Source organism: Hyperoodon ampullatus (assembly GCF_949752795.1).
Source record: "Hyperoodon ampullatus genome assembly, chromosome: 6".
Classification (NCBI taxonomy): Eukaryota; Metazoa; Chordata; class Mammalia; order Artiodactyla; family Ziphiidae; genus Hyperoodon; species Hyperoodon ampullatus.
This window is the reverse complement of record NC_136919.1, coordinates 46679789-46700732: the sequence shown is the minus strand read 5'-3', so window position 1 is coordinate 46700732 and position 20944 is coordinate 46679789.

The following is a 20944-nucleotide window of genomic DNA, read 5'->3' as shown; positions in this document are numbered from 1 at the left end:
ATCAAAACAGAAGTATGTGCCAAACACTCTAGAGCAAAATATAATTTAACTTATACTCCAATAAAAAATATATATATATATATATATATATATTATTTAACCACTCTGAAAGCTACACTCACTTTCAATGATTTATTTATTCATTCACTCAACTAACATTTACTGAGCACCTAACATGTGTCACTCATGTCCTAGGCACTCGGATATAGCAGGGAGCAAAGCAGACAAAGGTCCTGCCCTCGAGGAGTTTATAGTCCTGAGGTGAGAGATAGCAATCCACCAAACATACAAAACTTGTCAATTTGTGATAAGACAACAGAAGAGAATTTAGGCAAAGGAATCTATGTCAATGATGGACCATAGAATCTAATGCAGGTGAGGAGGAAAGGGGGGTATGAGAGGGAGTGAATTGCAGTCAGGTCAATGGATTGGACGTCCCAGAATGATACATTGGTGAGGTTGGAAAACTAAAGGCAATTTGCTAGAAAAATAGGAGGTGGAAGTCGAAGAGTGAGATACTGACATAGATACTGTGGAGGGGATGCAGAGTGGGGTAATAATGATATCTCAGGTGTGATATAGAAATGGGTAGTTGAGACAGGTAAAGGACAAGATCAAGGGAGAAGATGGAGGTCAAAAAACTGATGGGTATTGGGCACATTGTACTCATGGATATTGAGGTCACACAAAATTATAAAGGAAGTAGAATTGGAGAGAGAGAAATAGGAAGCCCAGGGCTGAATTTGTGTCCTTCCACCAGAGAACTGAATGGGAGTAAGGGAGCGAGCTAGAGCTTTGAATAGCTCTCTCAATCTCTCTAGGTCTCAGCTGCCACATCTGAAAACAAACTAGCACAAATAAACAATCTATAGGTGACTTCCACCTAATAGCTCTAGTTTTGTATGCCCCCAAAGGGACAAGCTGAGAGGATTGACTCAACCCCTTAGCCTCTGTCTGACAGGTAAAAAGGGGCATAGGGAATGCTAACTATCAAGTTAGCAAGTATATCAATTTATCTGTTAAACAGCATTTGGAATTACACTGTGCATTAGGCACTCCTTTATATGATCCACTCTGGAGCCCTTACTAAGTGCATTAATTAACCATGAAGGAAAGAAAATTCAATTGTGCCACCAATCCCTGTCTCTCTCTTCTTTCCGCCATGTCATTTCTACCATTTAAAAGCTGTCAGTGCTCCTTTCTGATCAAACATGACTTTCTCAACCTGGCGTGTAAGAATCTCCACCAGTGGGCCCCTCCTAGACATCCATTCATTCCAGTGCTCACCATCATGGGCTGGCCGACTCTAGCACTGCTGCTCAGGCCCTCTACTCCTCACTGCCCCTCACAACCCACACCCCTTGTCCCTGCCCTCCACACACTCACCTCACTCCTGTAGAGGACAGAGTGATGTCATCCTAGCCCCTGCCATTGACAAGTTCCATATATGTTTACTGATCAATACAGAAATGACCTTGCTCATCTGCCCCTTGTCTGAGAAAGTCTGCTTTCAGATATTGATGACAAATGGTGACTAGTATGAGCCAATCCCCACGAAGAGTATTAGTTCATTGTTTTGTTTTGTTTTGTTTTGTTTTGTTTTAGTCCCTGTGGGATTACACTTAAACTGCACGGTTGTTGTTGAAAATTAATTTGCTTAATCATATCTTAAAGCTATAACCAGTTAATTGGGCAGTAACTATATAATTGGGGGAAACAGGAATAGTGAGCCCAAATACTGTAGTTATTGGTATAAAATAAATTCTCCACTACCGTTGTTTCACCATTCCTCTGATCTGAGAGTTGAGGCAGATTTTCTCATCATATACTATCATCTCTCCTGCAATACCTCTTTGCATTTCTTTAAAAGCACCAAGATCAGTTGATATTGTCTCTTCTGGTTTAAATTCCCACATCCCTGATTTATCTGTTAAATGGCATTCAGAAGCACACAAAACTGTTGGTCAACATACACAGCTCCCAAGGGTTTTACATTTTAAATAATGAAATGAAAAATTATGTCAAAGAACCATATCCCACTCTCACTCGCCTCCCATTTCTCTTATAGATAATGTCTTTATGACAGTTTTGGTCTCTGTTGAAACTATGTATAATTTTTGTGATCTACTGGAAATCATAACCCTGGAGGGAAATTTCTTAAAATAAATAAACAAAACCCAAGGATAAGAGGAATTTATTTAAGGATTCACATCCTGGGGAACAAAATCCACACTCAACATCATTATCATTGGAATATGGTCAAAAGAAACAAATCCCAACGGAGCCCTGTGTTCCAGATGCAGTGAGAGAATCTTTAGTCCTGCTCTCCTTCAACTCAATCTGCCTACACTTGGATGGGGGAACTCACCCTAATACCCAGAAACACTTTACATATGGAATTTTTTCAGTACTTTTTCAAACCATAAGTATATGCTATTCAAAGATAGATACATACATAGATAGATAGACAATATATATCTTATTCTCTCCAAAAAATATATGATCAAATCAGACACAACATCGTTCTCTGCTAGGGTAGGACATACTGTTCACTGCTAAGCAATGGAGAAGCAGACTCTCTGATGGTTCACTTGAAAATATGTCCAATAGACTCTTACCAAGACCAGGTCTCTTCGTGTGGCAGTCTCCAACAAAATGATGGCATAGCTGCAAAAAGACACACAGGTCATTTTGATGTGAAATCCCTCATCCAGAGCAAATTAAAAATCCACACAGATTTTTAATATGTGGCTCTGTGAAATGCAGAGCCACCGTTTTCAGGGACAGTGGACACATTGCTTCAGGTAAGCTCAGCTATACACACATTTGTGAATGCTATGGGGTCATAATTATCCAGAAAAAAGTGAATGTTTCTTCCAAATAAACTTGATTTGCCCATACATGTCACATTTAAAAATAAATTTAGATGTTCATAGGCTTAGCTATAATTACAGACCAGAAGTTATTTGTTATGCTACTTACATCGCTAATACCTGCTAGCCCATGAATATCAACCTGAACTCTTTTGTTAGTTATACTTGGTAAGAGATCATGTTAGAAATACTTTTCCCAGATGCTCATATTCCTGTTACATTTTCATTGTGGTGTTATATAATCATATCTGAGTGTTTCCTTTTGGTACTTCTAAAATTTCATTTTTCATATTGAAAATTTAAAGCTGCCCCCCAAATTAATTTTGGTTAAAGGTGTGAACTAGGAATCTAATGTTATTTTTGCCAAATGGTTAGACAGTTGTCCTGAATCCTTTATTCACACAATCTCTCCTTTTCTCTCTTATTTGAAATTCCATTTTTTCAAATACTAAATTATCATATCCACTTTGGCCCATTTCAGGACTATCTGCTTACCTTTCTGCCTCATTCCTCTCCACTCCTACCTCCCACTCCACCCTCATCTCTAAGCTCTGGTCATACTTAATCGATTTACAATCCCAGACTGGACCATCCTCTCCTACATATTTCACACATTGTTCTCTCTCTTTGGAATGACCTGTCTTCTCCCCTTCTCCTGGCAAACGTCCACTTTTCCTCAGCTCACCTCCACTGGGAAACCTCCCATGGTCCATTCATTCCCTATGCCCAGTCTAGACTAGATGCTATCCCCATGCACCTGACACTCCCCTAGGACTTCCATCAACACTTCTATAACTCTGCTTATTTGTCTTTCCACCAAGTCAAGACATTCTTGAAGGCAGGGAATATTTCTTATTTATTTTTGTAACCTTCACTGTCCATCACAGTGTTTGTTATATAAATTTATTAGACCTAGCAAGTGCCTACTACTTGCCTGTAGCTACACTCTTTAGATGTTAAACAGGACTTTCTGTCAGCATCTCCAGTCAGGTCTCCGCTGAGCACCAGGGGATGAGCCTGGTTCAAAATCCTGTTCCCTCTAGGCATCCTGTCTAGATATAGTGACCTACCCATTCCCATTCATGCCCCAAGATATAACACAAATCTTCCAAGATAATGCATTCAGATGGCAATAGATCCTTAAGAATGTTGATGTAACCTTTCTATTTGTATTATAGAAACTGCAATTTAAACCTATGCAAGTAAATTTGTGTTAAATTCCTACAAAAAAAAAAAGAATGTTGATGTAAAGAGGGCGTGGCTCAGAGAGATCAGCTCGTGCTTTGTGACCACCTAGAGGGGTGGGATAGGGAGATGGGAGGAGGGAGACGCAAGAGGGAAGAGATATAGGGATATACGTATATGTATAGCTGATTCACTTTGTTATAAAGCAGAAATTAACACACCACTGTAAAGCAATTATACTCCAATAAAGATGTTAAAAAAAAAAAAAGACAGCGTGGTTGCAGGATTTCACTAGTGTGTCTCCTACCACGCAAATGCCTGGCTCCTACTGGAAACCCCAGTTGAGAGGAATGTCACCACTGAACAGAACATCCATCAAGCTTCCCTTTGGGCAGTATTCTGTCACAATAACCACATCTGGCACTCCAATGAATCTGCAAATGTTTGGATGATCTAATTCTCTGGGGAAATCAATAATATAGACCAGAAAGGATCTTTCTGGAACATGATCTCCTAATTCCCACTTTAAAATTTGACCTAGCTTTTTCTGAACCATAAAGGAAAAAACATCCATCCGGATTTAGTGTTGGGCACAAATAAAGCTTGCAAATCCACCCATTGTGATGCAGAATAAAGTATTTAGAAAAAAACATACCTCATCATCACAATTCATTCTGGGCCAGGCACTTTACATCCAACATCACTCTTCTGCACAAAAACTCTGCCTGGTAGCTATGATTATCTCCGCTCTGAATGAGGAAACTGAGGCTCAGAGAGGCAAACTAACTTGGCCAAGGTCCCCCATAGGTAAGAGAGCCAGATCCTAAGCCTGACTTTGCCTAATTCCAAAATTCATTCATGGTTTTTTAACATTGCCATACTGTATTCCAATATAAAATACAGATACAAAGAGGAAAGATCTCACACTGAGAAAAGTTTCATTTTTCTCAAAAATGTTGTTCCTTTGAAAACAAAAGGCAATTTTCACAAGCCAAGTAGTCACAGATTTTTCAGAGCCTTTCCACACTGGCTTCTCACATGTTTGTTTCTCTTTAAGTTGGAGTACCCCACTCCTGGAGAAGGAGAAAGCTCTCCCCCAATCCCAGGCGTGCAGCTGGCTTTTCCGCGTGGCTAATTACTACATCTGCACCATCAGCACGGAGGCACAGGTGCTGTTTTGCATAAACGAAGGATTGACTTGCAGACTGTCCATGGGGAGTTTTCTAGGCATAACATTTTTCTCCAATCAAAATTCCACCATCTTTTCAGCCTAAAGCTTGTTTCCCCAGTCATCAATCCGTGGATTAGATCACAAACAAGACATCCTCCAAGGGATAGCACAGAGCATTACTCTTCAAAACTGATTCTGGTGAGGGGAGGAATACTGATGCTGGTTGTACAGCAGATGAAGGACCTTCTGCCCCCTCTCCCCTCTTTTAGGAGGACTGTATGAATGCTCTGGTCTCTCCTACACGTGATTCACTTTCCACTGAGGGGGTAGACCATGTGATGGGTGAGAGTTCATGCTCACTGTGCTACAATTAATGGTGGACAGCATTAGTGTATTAAAGACTACCCCTTCTGTTTCTGCTCCACGTGGTAAGCCCCCCTGGGCTGTCTTTCCTAAGTGAGGCAGGCCTGCCATTCTTCTTGTTCAACCTATGACTAGGTGGGTGTGGCAGGCCTGTAGTCTTGGCATGTGGATGGTGAGCGAAGTGACTGCAGGCCCAATTCTCACTTGCTCACTCTGTCATGGGGCTGAGCATGTGAATCTAATGCCTTAGATTTGGGCTGGGTGGTGGAAGCATGCACCTCAACTTTTCACACCAGAGTCAGGTTCTCTAATATAGCTTTTTTTTAATATATAAATTTATTTATTTGTTTGTTTGTTTATTTATTTTTTTTGCCTGCTTTGGGTCTTTGTTGCTGCGCGCAGGCTTTCTCTAGTTGCAGCGAGCAGGGGCTACTCTTGTTGCGGTGCAAGGGCGTCTCATTGAGGTGGCTTCTCTTGCTGCAGAGCATGGGCTCTAGGCGTGGGCTTCAGTAGTTGTGGCACACAGGCTCAGTAGTTGTGGTGCATGGGCTTAGTTGCTCTGCAGCATGTGGGATCTTCCCAGACCAGCTCAAACCCATGTCCCCTGCATTGGCCGGTGGATTCTTAACCACTGCACCACCAGGGAAGTCCCTCTAATCTAGCTTTTACCAAAGTTTACGTTGCATATCAGGAGCTTGTCTATCTAAGAAAAAAGTGATAATTTCCTGTCTATTATCCCTTACGAGCGTTCCCCATTGGTCAGGTCAGAAAGAGAAAGAGATGAATAGCACCCTGAACATTTAACAACTAAGAGTTCTTGGAAACCAGGTTCTGAAAATACTCTCTATCAACATTAAAATGGCACCAAGTCAAGGGCACATAACGAAGACCTTCCTGATGGCAAGACGAGATATTTAAAATACCTGAGGTATGGCATATTAAAAGAACCATCACTTCTTCCCTGCTTCATAATCCATGATATGCTTTTTATATACACTTCAAGTCAATGATGCTTTGGTTTGCTGACCCTGGCTAAGCCACAGGGCCCTTTGCAAAGGTGAAGAATTGGAAGTTCAACAGCATGTGGCTGCCAGGTACTGCAGGCTACTTTGTGCCTGAAAGACTAGTTTCAGTATCAGGACTGTTTTGCAAAATTGCAAACTTTAACCCAACCGAGTATCTGCTAACCAATATAAACTGCTGCCAGCCCAGTGTCTCCCTGTTCATTCCCTACCTTTTTTTTATCTGAAGAGGGAAATGAATGCTGACACATTACTCCCCATTAGTCTTGGGAGTAAGAAAACAGGAAAAAAATGTGATGTGCCTACTCCCCACTCCCCTTTCTCTCCTGAATCTAAAGTCAACTACACGGGTCAGGGAGGAGTGGCAGGGAGTATAAAGGAGCTGAATCACTGAAGGGAAATGCAATCACGATTTCTACAAATAGTTGTTTCTAGCATAACCTGTTCACAAAATAAGGCCTTAAGTGTGTTTTTTTTTAAATAATAAAAAACTATTGTGCTTTTGCTGAAAACAACATTCAAGTTCTCTAAACATTTGTGATATTAATTCTATCCAAGAGAAAGACAAATATATGATATCACTCATATATGGAATCTAAAAAAATGGTAAAAATGAACCTATTTACAAAACAGAAATAGTCACAGATGTGGAAAACAAACTTACAGTTACCAAGGGGGAAGAGGGGGAGGGATAAATTGGGAAATTGGGATTGACGTATACACACTACTATATATAAAATAGGTAACCAATAAGAACCTACTGTATAGCACAGAGAACTCTACTCAGTACTCTGTAATGACCTATATGGGAAAAGAATCTAAAAAAACAGTTGGATATATATGCATGTATAACTGATTCACTTTGCTGTACACCTAAAACTAACACAACGTTGTAAATCAACTATACTCCAATAAAAATTCATTTAAAAAAATTCTACCCAGCTGTATTATAACACATTGGTCACCCTAGTCTTCCAGCCCTTAATGAATCCTGATCTATCCTTTGCCATGATGGGTTAAATATAAAATAAAATATAATATGGAACAATGAAAAGTAAGAAAGGCTATTAGGTTTTTATTTCTTTTTCTTTTTTTTTTTTTTTTTTTTTTGCGGTACGCGGGCCTCTCACTGTTGTGGCCTCTCTCGTTGCGGAGCACAGGCTCCGGACATGCAGGCTCAGCGGCCATGGCTCACGGGCCTAGCCGCTCCGCGGCATGTGGGATCTTCCCGGACCGGAGCACAAACCCGTGTCCCCTGCATCGGCAGGCAGACTCTCAACCACTGTACCACCAGGGAAGCCCTATTAGGTTTTTATTTATGTGTCAACTCTGAGAGATGATTGGTAATGACTAACTGAAGCACTGTGTTGAGAAGGATTCTGAGGACTATCCAGGCCCAGTAGAAAACGTTCTAATAAGAAGGTCCATGGATGTGAACAAGGTCCATGGGCATGGGCATTGAACATATTTCCCATCCTTGATAGAGACAGAATCTTACCCTTGAGTCCAAAAGGCCAATTTGCAAGGACATAAGTAGCAAGGTCTAGTGCCACAGTAATATATATGAAGAAGATGTTGAGTTTGAACTTACTACAAGTTCAATACGAGCCAGCAACATGAAGGCAGTGACAAGAGGCTGATGCTATCTAGGGTGGTATGGGTGGAGGAATGCTGTCCAAAACTAGGGAGGTGTGTTCTATTCTGTTCTGGCAGGATCATGGTGACAGTGGTGGGTCCCACTCCAGATGCCACACTTAGAAAGAAATGTTAATCAACAGGCTGGAGAGCAGTGCACTCAATAAAGGGCTTTGGAACCTGAGTTTTATGAGGAAAAACAAGAATGTTCAGCCTGGTGAAGAGAAAACTTAAGGAAGTCCTGATACCCATCCTTCCCAGAAACCTAGCATGCTGCTGCCCCCAAAGTGGACCACCCGAGTCTTCAGCACCACTAATTTATCTAATTAGGTAGCCCATATGAGCTCTCTGGTGTGTTTACCTGCCTTGCCTGCTGCACCCAGATGTTAAGCAGTAGGCTGGAATCAATTAGCAATTATAATTAAAGCTGAAATAATTAACAACATAATAGTGAGATATTCTTGCTTAATTTCCTGAAGTTGGAAGACTATGATGTTCCTGACAGAAGATAATAAATGTAAATAAAGCTCCCAAATTCAGATGAGCATGTCAGTCACATCCAAATAATTGTTCATCAAGCCATTGTTACCAACTGGAAATTCACTGGCCCACACAAATGTAGATTAATTATCTTAATTAAAGCTCTTGTGGCCCACTACCAATAGACTTGGATGTCCCTGCTGTCTTTAAATGCTTAAAAATTAGATAGCTGATGATTGCACAACAATTTGAAAGTACTTAATGCCACTGAACTGCACACTTTAAAAAGGTTAAAATGGTAAATATTATTCTGTATGTATTTTACCACAATAAGGAAAAAAGTTATTTTTTAAATAGCATAGTGTAGTGATAAAACTATAGGCTACTGAGTCAGTCAGAGAAGAGCATAAATTCTGGCTGGGCCACTTATTGGCTCTGTGACCTCAACCAAGTTGATAAACCTCTCTGAATCCCAGTTTCTTCCTCTGCAAAATCAAGTAATAATACCTACCCATCAAATGAGGTAAGTAGTTGGAGGTAAGGAGTAGAAATGATGCATAGAAAGCATTCTGTGGGTGACATGGCAGCTGAGGACAGATCAGACTCAGCATAAGGACCAATGGGTGGAAGACCCACTGGCATTCAGGATAAGGAAGATTTGTAAACTTAGAGTTGCCCAACAATGCAAGAGGCACCTCCACAGAAAGTCTGTAGCTCTGCAAAACTACAGCCCTGAAAACAATAGCAATGGGGAAACGATAACCCAAGAAGCAGAGGTTCAAAAACAAAGGTTTATTCTCCAAGATTAAGACTCTTAATCCACTTCATAGGATGAAGGGTCACCTATTAACAGCAGACAACCATTGTGCAGCTCAGGTTTCCCAACAGGGGTCATTCCTCAAGGCCGCCAGCCCCATGTTTCTGCTTACCTTACTTGCTTCACTTCCCTATGGATCACCTTGGAGAAAGTGAATGTCTTCTTCTTGATCTTCCTATGGCCACAGTCCTACCATCACTGTATTAAGAAATGCCACTTAGACTCTTATTTGTGTGAGGTCAGAACTGTGTTCCCTCCTCATCCATGGGTAAAGCTGAGCAGTGTCCTCCCAAGACAAGCTGGTGTGATGGGCACATCAATTTGCTCAAGAATGTAGAAGACACATTCTTTGATGGGGGGGGTGGTTAGGAATTCGGAACAGTACCAACTATATTAACATGCTGTAGTCCTTCTTGCTGAAAGCCTTGCCTCTGGGTCCCCGTTGTTAGTTTTGAGCCTCTGAGAGGAGTAAGAGATGAGGAGGCAGAGGTGGGGATTACCACTTTAGTACAAAATTTCATAACATTTCCTAGATTGTTTTCCCAGCTTCCCCAGGCACTGCCTTCTCAGAGCTTGCACAGAATTGTATAAACCTCTCTTAATGCCTTATTTTGGTATATGGGTCTTATATCCAGGTCTCCAGATACTGCAAGAATAGGAACTACCATGTCTTTTTTCTTGTTTGTAGTCCCTGTACCTTTCAGAAGTCAAGTACAGAGTAAGATTTCAGTGTAAGTTTGTTGAATAAATTAGATAGAAAGGGCTGAATGGCTAAAGAAAGTCCAAGAAAGAAAGGCAGGGAAAGAGAAGAGAACTACACAGGGCACTGACTCCTTGCTTTACACACTTCCTCTTGGGTAATGGTTAATCCTAATAAGAACCCAGCCAGGATAGGCACTATTATGATTTTCTTTGAACAGAACAGAAGTAAAGTAACTTGCCCAGAGATGTCCGTTAGCTATTTTCATGTCAAGCAGGATTTAGCAAAACCTGTTCTAGCTAAACCTATACTAGACCTGTTAGAATGGATTGGATGTTATGATAAGGGCTGGGCTTTCTGAGAAATAGCACTACTTAATCACAATGCCTGTGATGCTTGAATCAGACAATCTCAAAATTACTTAGAAATCTGAAGGGAAAAGTTTGTCAGAAGTACCTTTTAGGTGAATGATTTCAACATAAAAACTTGACTGCCTTGTGTTGGGGTAAGAGAATATTTTTAGTTGAATAGACTTCCTCCCCAATACTTGACAGAATATTGACCATATACAATAGTCTCTATAGCAGATTCAAATCATACTAAAAACTGTCAATTTGAGTTTTGAATATTTATCCTTTTCTTTGTTTTTTAGGTATTTTCTTGAAGCTGGGTAAAGATACAACAGATGCCATAAAACCATTATAATTGTTATTGGGAAGTTGGAAGGAAGCATACCAGGTACTCTACTGAGTAATCTACCACCATGTGACCCAGAAATCCAGACATTGATTAAGTTAAATTTGTACTACTTTTAATCAGCACTAAGAAAAGCCTGGCTTAATAGGAATGTGCTTAGAATCCAAAAGACCTGGGTTCTAATCCTGACTCCACTTTACTCTATTTGAAAGCCCTGGGAAAGTTTATTCAACAGTTCTGTGCCTCGGTTTCCTTGCAGATAATGTTGAGAAAATAAAACTGACCTTGTAGGGTTCAAGAATTAAGGATAATACATATAAAACATCTTGCATAATAGTTGGCACAAAGTAGATCCCTAATCAGTACTAGTTATTAATACCACCTAATATGAATAGTCTGCATTTCCTTATTATTTCTAGTCTAAGGCCTCACCCAGAAAAAGTTAGAGGACATCAACTATGCTGAGTGGAGAGAAAAGATAACGGACAATTCTCCAAGGCTACAGTTTCTGCCTAGGAAACCAGGGTCTTGCCTCTGGCTTGAATAGTGTCCCAGGGAGCCCATTGGCTGCAGCTCACGCTTAGAACAATAATGGGATCGTGCCCCTGCCCCACACTGAAAACACACTCGTTGATTCATAGACAAAAACAGATGAGGACTACTTGGCAATAAGTAAGGAGTAAGATCACAGTTAGGAAAGTTATAAATACCTTTCATAAGCCTCCTGTGACTGGGTTGAAAAATGAGAGAGCTCCAATATGTTACTAACTAGTTATCAAAAAGTATAAAGTTGCACTTCAAAAATACCAATAAGTCTCTCTTCATTACCTCCTGACAGGTGGAACCCAGTTAGGAACTTTCAAGGAGCTGGATTTGGAGCCCAGCCACCTCCTGGACTGGGAGCTCGGCTGATCACAGCTAAGCTACAGTCGGTTAATCGCAGAAAGAGACTGAATGCTCCCACACCAGGGATGCTGCCAGGCTATGGCAGGAGGGGGGCAGCTTGTCATCTACTAATGACTCAACCTGGATGACCTGCAGCTCCTGTTGGGCTCAATACTTGTTTGTAAGAAGTATCCTCATAAAGATTCATCTGCATTCAAGCCCAGAATGGAGATAAAGGCAGGAGGCCTCAGAGCATGCAGGAAGCCTCATTACCAGCCCAGGGTTGAACCTACACACAAATGCAGGAGTAGAGAACATCATGAGAACAAGCCATGGGCCTTTTCATGTGCCCTGAGCTTTGGTGTCAGTTCCCTGAAGGCCTTGAAAGTTGTGCTGCTTTCACTCAATAACCATTTACAGAGCGCTAACTAGGTGCCAGCACTGACAGGATTGCTTTGTTCAAGTCAATGAATGTCTGATGAGTACCTATCATGTGCAGGGCTTTACCTGACAGGAAGGACTTACACCTGCAGGAGGTGGCCTTCTGGGCTTGTGTGTCACTCCTGCTCAGCCAAGAGCCCTGGTTTTCACAGCTTTCTCAATGCCCACAGTAGGAGCTTCTGGTTTACCAGACAGGGCCCTAGACCAGGAACCAGAAGGTTTAAGTCTGGGCTCTGCCACTCACCCCGTATACAATTTAGGCAAGTCACTTAACCATCCCACCTCAGTTTTCTCATGTGCCAAGAGGTATCTGACTGGTTAAGATCCAACAAGATGAATCTAGGATAATTATTACTGATATCTGGGGAAGAATGAAAAATATGTTAGTCCTATTTAGTTTAACTATTATAGCAGACAAATGAAATTCACTGATTAAGAAAGACATGGAGACTGCACAGCAAAGGAAACCATCGACAAAAATGAAGAGACAACCAACTGAACGAGAGAAAATATTTGCAAATCATGTATCTGATAGGGGTTAATATTCAAAATATATAAACAACTCATAAAACTCAATATCAAAAAAATCTGACTAAAAAAATGGCAGAAGATCTGAATGTACATTTTTCCAAAGAAGACATACAGATGGCCAACAAGTGCATGAAAATACACTCAACATCACTAGCCATTGGTGAAATGCAAATCAAAACCACAATGAGGTATCACCTCACACCTGTTAGAACAACTATTATCAAAACCCCAAGAAATAACAAGGTTGGTGAGGATGTAGAGAAAAGGGAATCCTTGTGTACTGTCAATATATTTAAAAATGATACTTTTAGAAAAATATTACCTACCAAAATTGACTTAGGAAGAAATTTTTGTAACCTAAATAAACCAATAACCATTTTTTTAATGGAGAGACTGAAACACAGAATCATTCCCTGGAAAATGTGGCCATAGATAGGTTTATTTTCAAGGTTCCTGCGCCTATTTTTTGGTGTCCACTTCGTTCCATGCCCAGTCCCAACATGCAGAATAGTTCCCACCACCACCCACTCCAGAATCACTGAATCTTAGCAGTGGAGGGGCCCTCAGCCCATCTCATCCAGTCTCCTGCTCCCACATTTTGTTTAAATACATGCAAGAGTGAAGCTCATTGTTTGTCAGGGTGCACTCCACTCCTGCTCACTCTGATGAGTAGAAAACATGGAATGCAAAACCTCTCCCTGTATCTACTTAGTGGCCCTAGTTCAGCCCCCTGAAGCTATCTGAATGCACCAAACCCTCTTCTCCAGGGCAGTCTTTGACACAGTCCCTCATTCTCCTTCATAAGAACTCCTATAAACTGCTTTGGGTTTTACAAAGCACCTTCCTTACAGGTCATTAGCAAAATGACATTCCAAAGTGGGAGGGGGATACCACACCCTGACATTGCTTGGGCCCTATTAACAGAAACAAGTTATTTATTCAGAAATTGACATTAGGCATAAAATATAGGCATGACCTTTTTCAGCCAGACCCTAGGGAGGAGACACTAAAAATATATCCATGTCCTCAGGCACCACGGTCAGAGCCAACACTATGAATAACTCTCCATGTTCCCTGGAGATTCAGGCAGGCAACAAGAAGGGGCCTGCAGGCTAATTTGTATACGGAGGCGTGAGGAGAGTCGTCAGCCAGGCTGGCCTTTGTCCTCTAAGAGATGAGGCACAGCCCAGAGTAATGGAGACCTTGTCCTCTCCTAAGCTGTGAGATGGTGCAAAAGAGGAGAATGGTGGGAAGGGGGGAATTTGACCATATAATAATAATCATAATTTCCCTCAATATTTGAGAATTATGAGCAAGGACTTGGACTCAAATTAACTTGTGATTAAACTCAAATAATGTTATAGTACTGTTGATTAAAATGAAATAGCTGGCTATAAGTCCAGGTCACTGGGAGGTAGAACGACTTAATCCCACGTAAGTATTATCACTTAATAATAACAATAATAATTAACACTTATTGAGCCAGTCACTGTGCTTTATCTGTATTATCTCATTTAATCCTCAGAACAATCCTGTAAGGCGGTGCTATTAGTATCTTCATTTTACAGCTGAGGAGACTGAAGCTGATAGCAAGTAAGGTCACACTTGCCTAAGGTCACACAGCTAGTAAATAATTTACTCTGGGCCCATGTGACTCAGATTCTGAGCTCTTAACCAAGAGACAAAAGCAGAGAAAGAATGAGGCCACCTTCCATAGCTAAGCAGTTATACAGCCATTCAGAGAAGACCAGGGTCTCTAGATACCATTCACTCCTTCCTGAGAAGCAAGCAGGGCAGGCTTCTGACTGATGTGGACCCTGGGGGTCTCTGGGCTCAGACTCTGCCATCTGTCATCTAGGCTTTACCTCAGCTGCCTACTGGCATCATACCTGGATCTCTAGGCTCCCCTGCCCCTGCTGCCACCTGCACCTGCTTGACAGAACAAAGGAACTTGAACAGAGCCCAGACTGTGCTGAGCCCCGGACCCTTAAAGCCAGCAGGTGTCCCCAAAAAACATGACCCATCTGTTCTTCTTTGTCAGTCACCCTCCTCTGCAGGTGCTGAAGGACTTGTCACCTATGGCTTGTTGTTCACTACAGCACTAGAGAGGGAAAGCACCTTTGAGAACAAGGCCCCCCAGGGTCACACACCTGGCTGAGTCTAGAACCTAGGTTCAAATAATTTGCCTACTTGCTGCCACTGTCTAAAACAATTAAAAAGTAAACAGAGAGGTAAAGTTTCTTGGCAAAGAGATGCCATTTACATGGATATTTATAATAACTGTGATCCTCAGAATCCCAAAAGTTGGGCCAACTAAAAATCCTTTTCTTTTGCTTTTGTTGCATTACATTTATCTGCATGATTAGATTTTGGATAGGCTGAGGCTCAAATTAATTTGAATTCTTGATTTTATATGAGGTGGCAGTGAGATGTGGTGCCCCAAGAATGGGCTGGGTGGCAGATGGAGCTTAGTTAGGGATTCTAATTTGTTGAACAGAGTCTCCGGGTAATTGAGAAGTGACTATAGGCTAATTAGGCTCACTGTCTCTCAGAGTTGAGAGGGACTGACATTATTTGTCCATTCCTAATCATGATGATTCCCAAACACCATCAGTCACATGGTATTATCACAATTTTTGGAATATCTGTGAACCACTATTGTCTACTTCATATGTTTCTGTAAAAGAGCTTATTTATCTTATTTACTTGTCTAAAATCACAAGCTGATATTCTGGTTAATTTTTTTCTAATATGTATTAAAATAAATGCACAACTGTTAAAGTGTTTTAAAATTTCCCATCAATAATACACAAACCACTACTGGCATATACTACCTTATCAGATGCACAAATCCCTTCTACACACTGTAAATACCTAAAGAGTTAGTTCCCGGCTAAATGGTCAAACAGCTATGGAAGGACACCAAGCAGTACAGAAGAGACCAATGGTATATTCTGTGATTTTTGCTTTTTTTCAGAAAGAACGTCATGAGAGAGAATAAGGCTTTAAGGTCAGAGGTGGTTAGAATTTTAACTCCACTACTTGTAAGCTCCTGACCAAGTGACAACATCTCTGAGCCTCAGTTTCTTCATTCTACAAGGAGACAATGATACCCACGATACCCATCTGACAGGGTTTTGCTTTGGGTTAAAATGCATACATAAAGCATCTAGCACAGCACCTGACACAAAACAATCACCTAATGAATATATGTTCCCTTCCTTTTCCATAAGAGTAGCAAGTAAAATAACCTGGAACTTACTAATGACTTTCCTTGGTAAGAATTTGCCTGGCTTATTTCCTAGAAGCACGCCAATCACTCACTGTTTTGCAATGAATTGGGGGCACTGTTTTTCTTCAAACTTGGCTGCAAGCCTGATTATCTTTCCAAACCATAACTAGGGGACATGATCATTCTGAACATCAAGACAGAATTTCTGACTGAAATGGCAGAGCCGTCACTGTTGGTTTTCTATGTACAACAGGTTTCCATGATCCCAAGGGGAAAACTGGTCTGCCTTCTGGGGGTGCAGTGGAGGGCAGGGTGGGCTCTAATCTGGGAGGCAACAACCTTGAACCTGGTTGGATGCTTAAACCGACAGAATTTCGACAGAAAAGTATCAACCATCACCATTACTGTCAAAAGCATTGGGGCCTTTGAACTGAGGCTCCACAGCTGGCAGAAGAAGTAGGAAAAGTAGAGTTAGAATGCACACAGTCCTAATGAGGTGGGCTGATAGTCAAAGCCTTGTTTGCATTTGGCATTAAGGAAATTTTCTGCTGAGCAGAGTGACCTTGACATGTGATTTCCTGTGTTCTCTGGGTATATGCAGAGCATTATAAGAAGTAATGATTCCCAAAGAGCCCATCTAATCTGACAATTTTCATCAGCCTCCAAAGGGAGATTTTATCTTTTGTCCCTTTCTCCCATTTTTTAGTGTGTTACTATAAAAAGAGAGAGAGAGAGAGAACAAGATCTATAACCTTCAACAATGCCCTTGCAAAAGTTAGAAGTGTGGCATAACAGCTATCTCTCACTCATCTTTGCCACCAGTCAGCATTTCTCAGCAGGTGCATTCAATATACACTGGCCCAACTCTTATCTTTCTCTACATCTTGGTGGTATTCTCCAGAAGCCTCATGTGAGTTTGGCTTAAGAACCACAGGCACTAGAGTGTCAGGACCAAAGACAGAGATCCTCTAATCTCATGTAATTTTGAGTCCACATTTGGGAACATGGGTTATGAGGGGCTCGGGAATAAAATTCTGATTCTGGTCATTTACAAACCTTTTTCGATATGAGTGAAACGTACCATCCAACTTCCATCCCAAACATCTTTTGTATCTGATACTGAAACCACTAAAGAAAAAAAGAAAGAAGATAAAAACAAAGACTGAAATATGATTTAAATACTTTACAGTAAAAATTAATCAAAACAATAGCATTCAGCACAAAATCAGTACTTAATTATTCATCGCTAGCAACAGTGAGACTACCAATAAGATGATGGTGCTCATTAGCAAAGTCGATTGCAATGGGTTTAACAAGGATTTCAGTTAAAAAGACATAGAGGTCGTTACAGAGTATTGAGAAGAGTTCCCTAACACAACATTTTAAATCAACTATACTCCAATAAAAATTTTTTAAAAAAACAAAACAAACAAAGAAAGACATATAAATGAAAAGCCAAATATTTGAGAATTCAATACAATTTTTTTTTTTTTTTGCGGTATGCAGGCCCCTCACTGTTGTGACCTCTCCCGCTGTGGAGCACAGTCTCCAGACGCGCAGGCTCAGCGGCCATGGCTCACGGGCCCAGCCGCTCCGCGGCACGTGGGATCTTCCCGGACCGGGGCACGAACCCGTGTCCCCTGCATTGGCAGGCGGACTCTCAACCACTGCGCCACCAGGGAAGCCCTCAATACAAATTTTAAATGTCACATGACTTTTAGATTTGTTAAAATCCTTAATTTTGATACACTGTACACTTTAGCTTCAAAATAAAAACAATAAAATACTTGGTTTTCCAGCCATCCAAAAGCTATTGATACTCTTCTTCCCCACCCTGCCCCTGCTTCTCTAGAATCATTCTTCAGCAATCTTGTGAACTCCTTTCCATTCTCTTACTAAAGGCTCCAAGGAGCTAGTTCTCTCTCAAACACACCTGCACACACTTTGCCTCCAACCCAGGGTCAATAAGCTTTATTATCCATCCCAGGGAGGAAAACATTAGCATCAACAATCCAAAACAATAGAAAATGCCAAACCATTGACTTTTAGTTTCAGAATATACAATATAAGTTTTGAATGTAACTGGGCCTTTCTAATAAAAGTTTCTAGAATAATGTTTAGATGTACTTTGTTAATTTTCTAGATACACACCAAGTGACAGGAGAGGAGCCTATATATTAGAGCATGAGCTGGTAAGAATTTGAGATTTTGAATTTACTACAGTGGATGCCCTTAAAGTTGATTTGATAGAGAACCAAAAAAATGCATGAGTTTCCCACGTCTTCCCCAAACCACACCCCATCCCTATATAAAGAGGAAGTTAACTTCCAGATCAGCTCCTAGATCTTTCTGTACTGTGTGGAACCAAGATAATGAGGGAAGAAGGAGATTAAAATCACCAAAAAGGCTACACTGACCTACGTGAAGAGCTGAGCAAAGAAGGAAGAGTTAAAAGATAAGCGAGTTATTTGAGTTCAGTTGAGTAAAGATTTGCAGAGTAGCTGGTATAGGGGAGAAGAGGGACTTTGGAGCAGCTACTATGTTGGGGAGATACTCTGAGGTAGAAAAAATAGAATTTTTAAGATGTCCTGCTATGGCATTTTCAGGAGAGATAGCAAGAATGCTTAATTTATTTATAATTATTATTTGCTGGACTGTTATTCATTGAATGGGACTCCATGTTGGACTGGACTACAAGATGATTTTCCCTCCCAATCTGCATGATAACAAGTGTCAACAAAGATTCAAGCCAGATTAGTTGGCAATCATTGATATGGTTGTGTGTGTATGTATGTGTGTGTGTGTGTGTGTTGTTCTTTTAACATAGTTAGCTCTTCTCTATTAGACATTAAGCTCTTTGACATCACAACTCTGCCTTTTGTAAAATAAGAATAAAAAGTACGGAGTTCTATAAACAGCGTGGCAGGATATGCTTATTAAAATTTACTGCTTGACAATAAAAATGGGCTGTTAACGCTGGTATCAGAAACTTACTGTTAGAACTGAATGGAACCTGCTAAAATACATTAAATGTAAAGAACTATATAAATATCATAATTTAGTTGCTTTATATTATTTGTGGAACATGGTGGTATATAAATTAGTAAGTAACTAAACACTGTTTAAGTACAAAAAAAAGTTTACTGCTTGATGCAGAGATAGGATTGAGACCATTTAGCTACAATGGCCTCAATGCAGAATGTGTTACATGCCCTATTCCCATCAAGGCTCTGGGAGAGGTCCCAGCTGCCAATTCTGTAATCCCCAGGTGCACCAGCCCCAGATTACTTTAACTATTATAAATTACTGGCACGTGAAAACTCATTGCCCCACACAGTACCTCTTAATAAAATGGCTGAATACCGTGGATATAAACCATTTGCTTTAGACAACCAAAGGATCCATTTGAAAATCAGAATTGTATATACAGATTGACTCCACTGGCCAAAAAAATAATCCCCAAAAAGCAGAGTAAGACACTGATTTGTGGACCTTTCCAAACTCTGGGACTAATCTTGCACACCTCTCAAGCCCAAGGGAGTTAGGGCCCGAGACTATCTTTAAAGTGAAGTGGGAAGAGCACTAGACTCAGAGCCCAGGGAAGTGCTCTGTCACCATCTTAAGAGGCGGCACTGGGTGGAAGGTTGTGCAAAGAAATGGACTTTGGACCTAGACAGAATGGGTTCAAGTCCCAGTTCTCTCACTTGTAACCTTGGGCAAAGCACTTCGCCTTTTTGTGCCTCATTTTCCTCAACTGTAAAAAGGGATAATAATATTTAATTATCAAGATTTGTAGTAAGAATTAAATAAGGACAAATGTAGGTGCTCAGTAAAGGTCATTTGCTGCTGTGTGGCCTTGGGCAAATCACTTAACAGCTCTGGACCTCAGTTTCCTCATTTGTAAAGTAATAGGGATGGATAATATAATTTCAAAGACTTTTGACAGCAGAGAACTCTAAAAAGATGTCAGATCCTGACACAGAATAATAAACATAAGAAACAAATAGCTCAGGAAAATTCAGCATGAGATGTTGATCAAATCATCCCAGATTGGTCAAGGCAGAGGCAGTAGGGACCAAACAGATTGGAAAGACAATTGTCACCCAGGCATCTGTAGGAAGTGGACCTTCCCCAGTCAACTGAGCACATGGAATGGCTCCCACTCTCCTCACAAAGGCCATCTCCACAAACTGAACCAATGGAGAGAAAGAAAAAGAATGCTAAACAAAACAAACAAAATTTAAGACCAAAAAAAGTAAATTCAATAAAAAGAAAATTTTAAATGGAACAAAAAGCAGACTGGTCTAAGACTGGGTTCTGATGCTGGTTCTATCACTAGCTTGGTTTCTAGTTTTGTTTTGGCTAACCAGGAAGCTCAAAGCCAAAGTTATTGTTCATTTTTAATTGACTCTATAAAAGTTATATATTGTCACTGTAACTCCCCTCTGCCTTTTACTTGGCCATTATACTTTAACTTATTCTCCATCACAACTTCATTTTTACTTGAGATTTCCCTATTTCATTGTACCTATTCTAACAATCCACTTGAAATCCTTTATGAAACAAGGCAGGGTATAAATAAATAGAAATCATTTTGTGAATCACTCAATTATGTTACACATCATTTCTCTATGTATAAAATAAGAGCTTGGGACTCAATCTCCAACATTTCTTTAAGCTCTAATCCTGTTCTAATTCTTTATTTCTAAAACACACAGTCCATATACTAGGTTGCCTTTATAGAGCCTTGATTCTATCATAAGCCTAACAGGCATTCCCCTAGTATCCTAGAATGGGATTTATAACTCTTAACGGTTGAATGGGGCTTAACATTTGTGTAGAATTTATCACCTTGAGTTTGAAGTTATCTCACTTTGATCTTCAGCAACCCTGTGTGATAAGGGAAGCAGGGA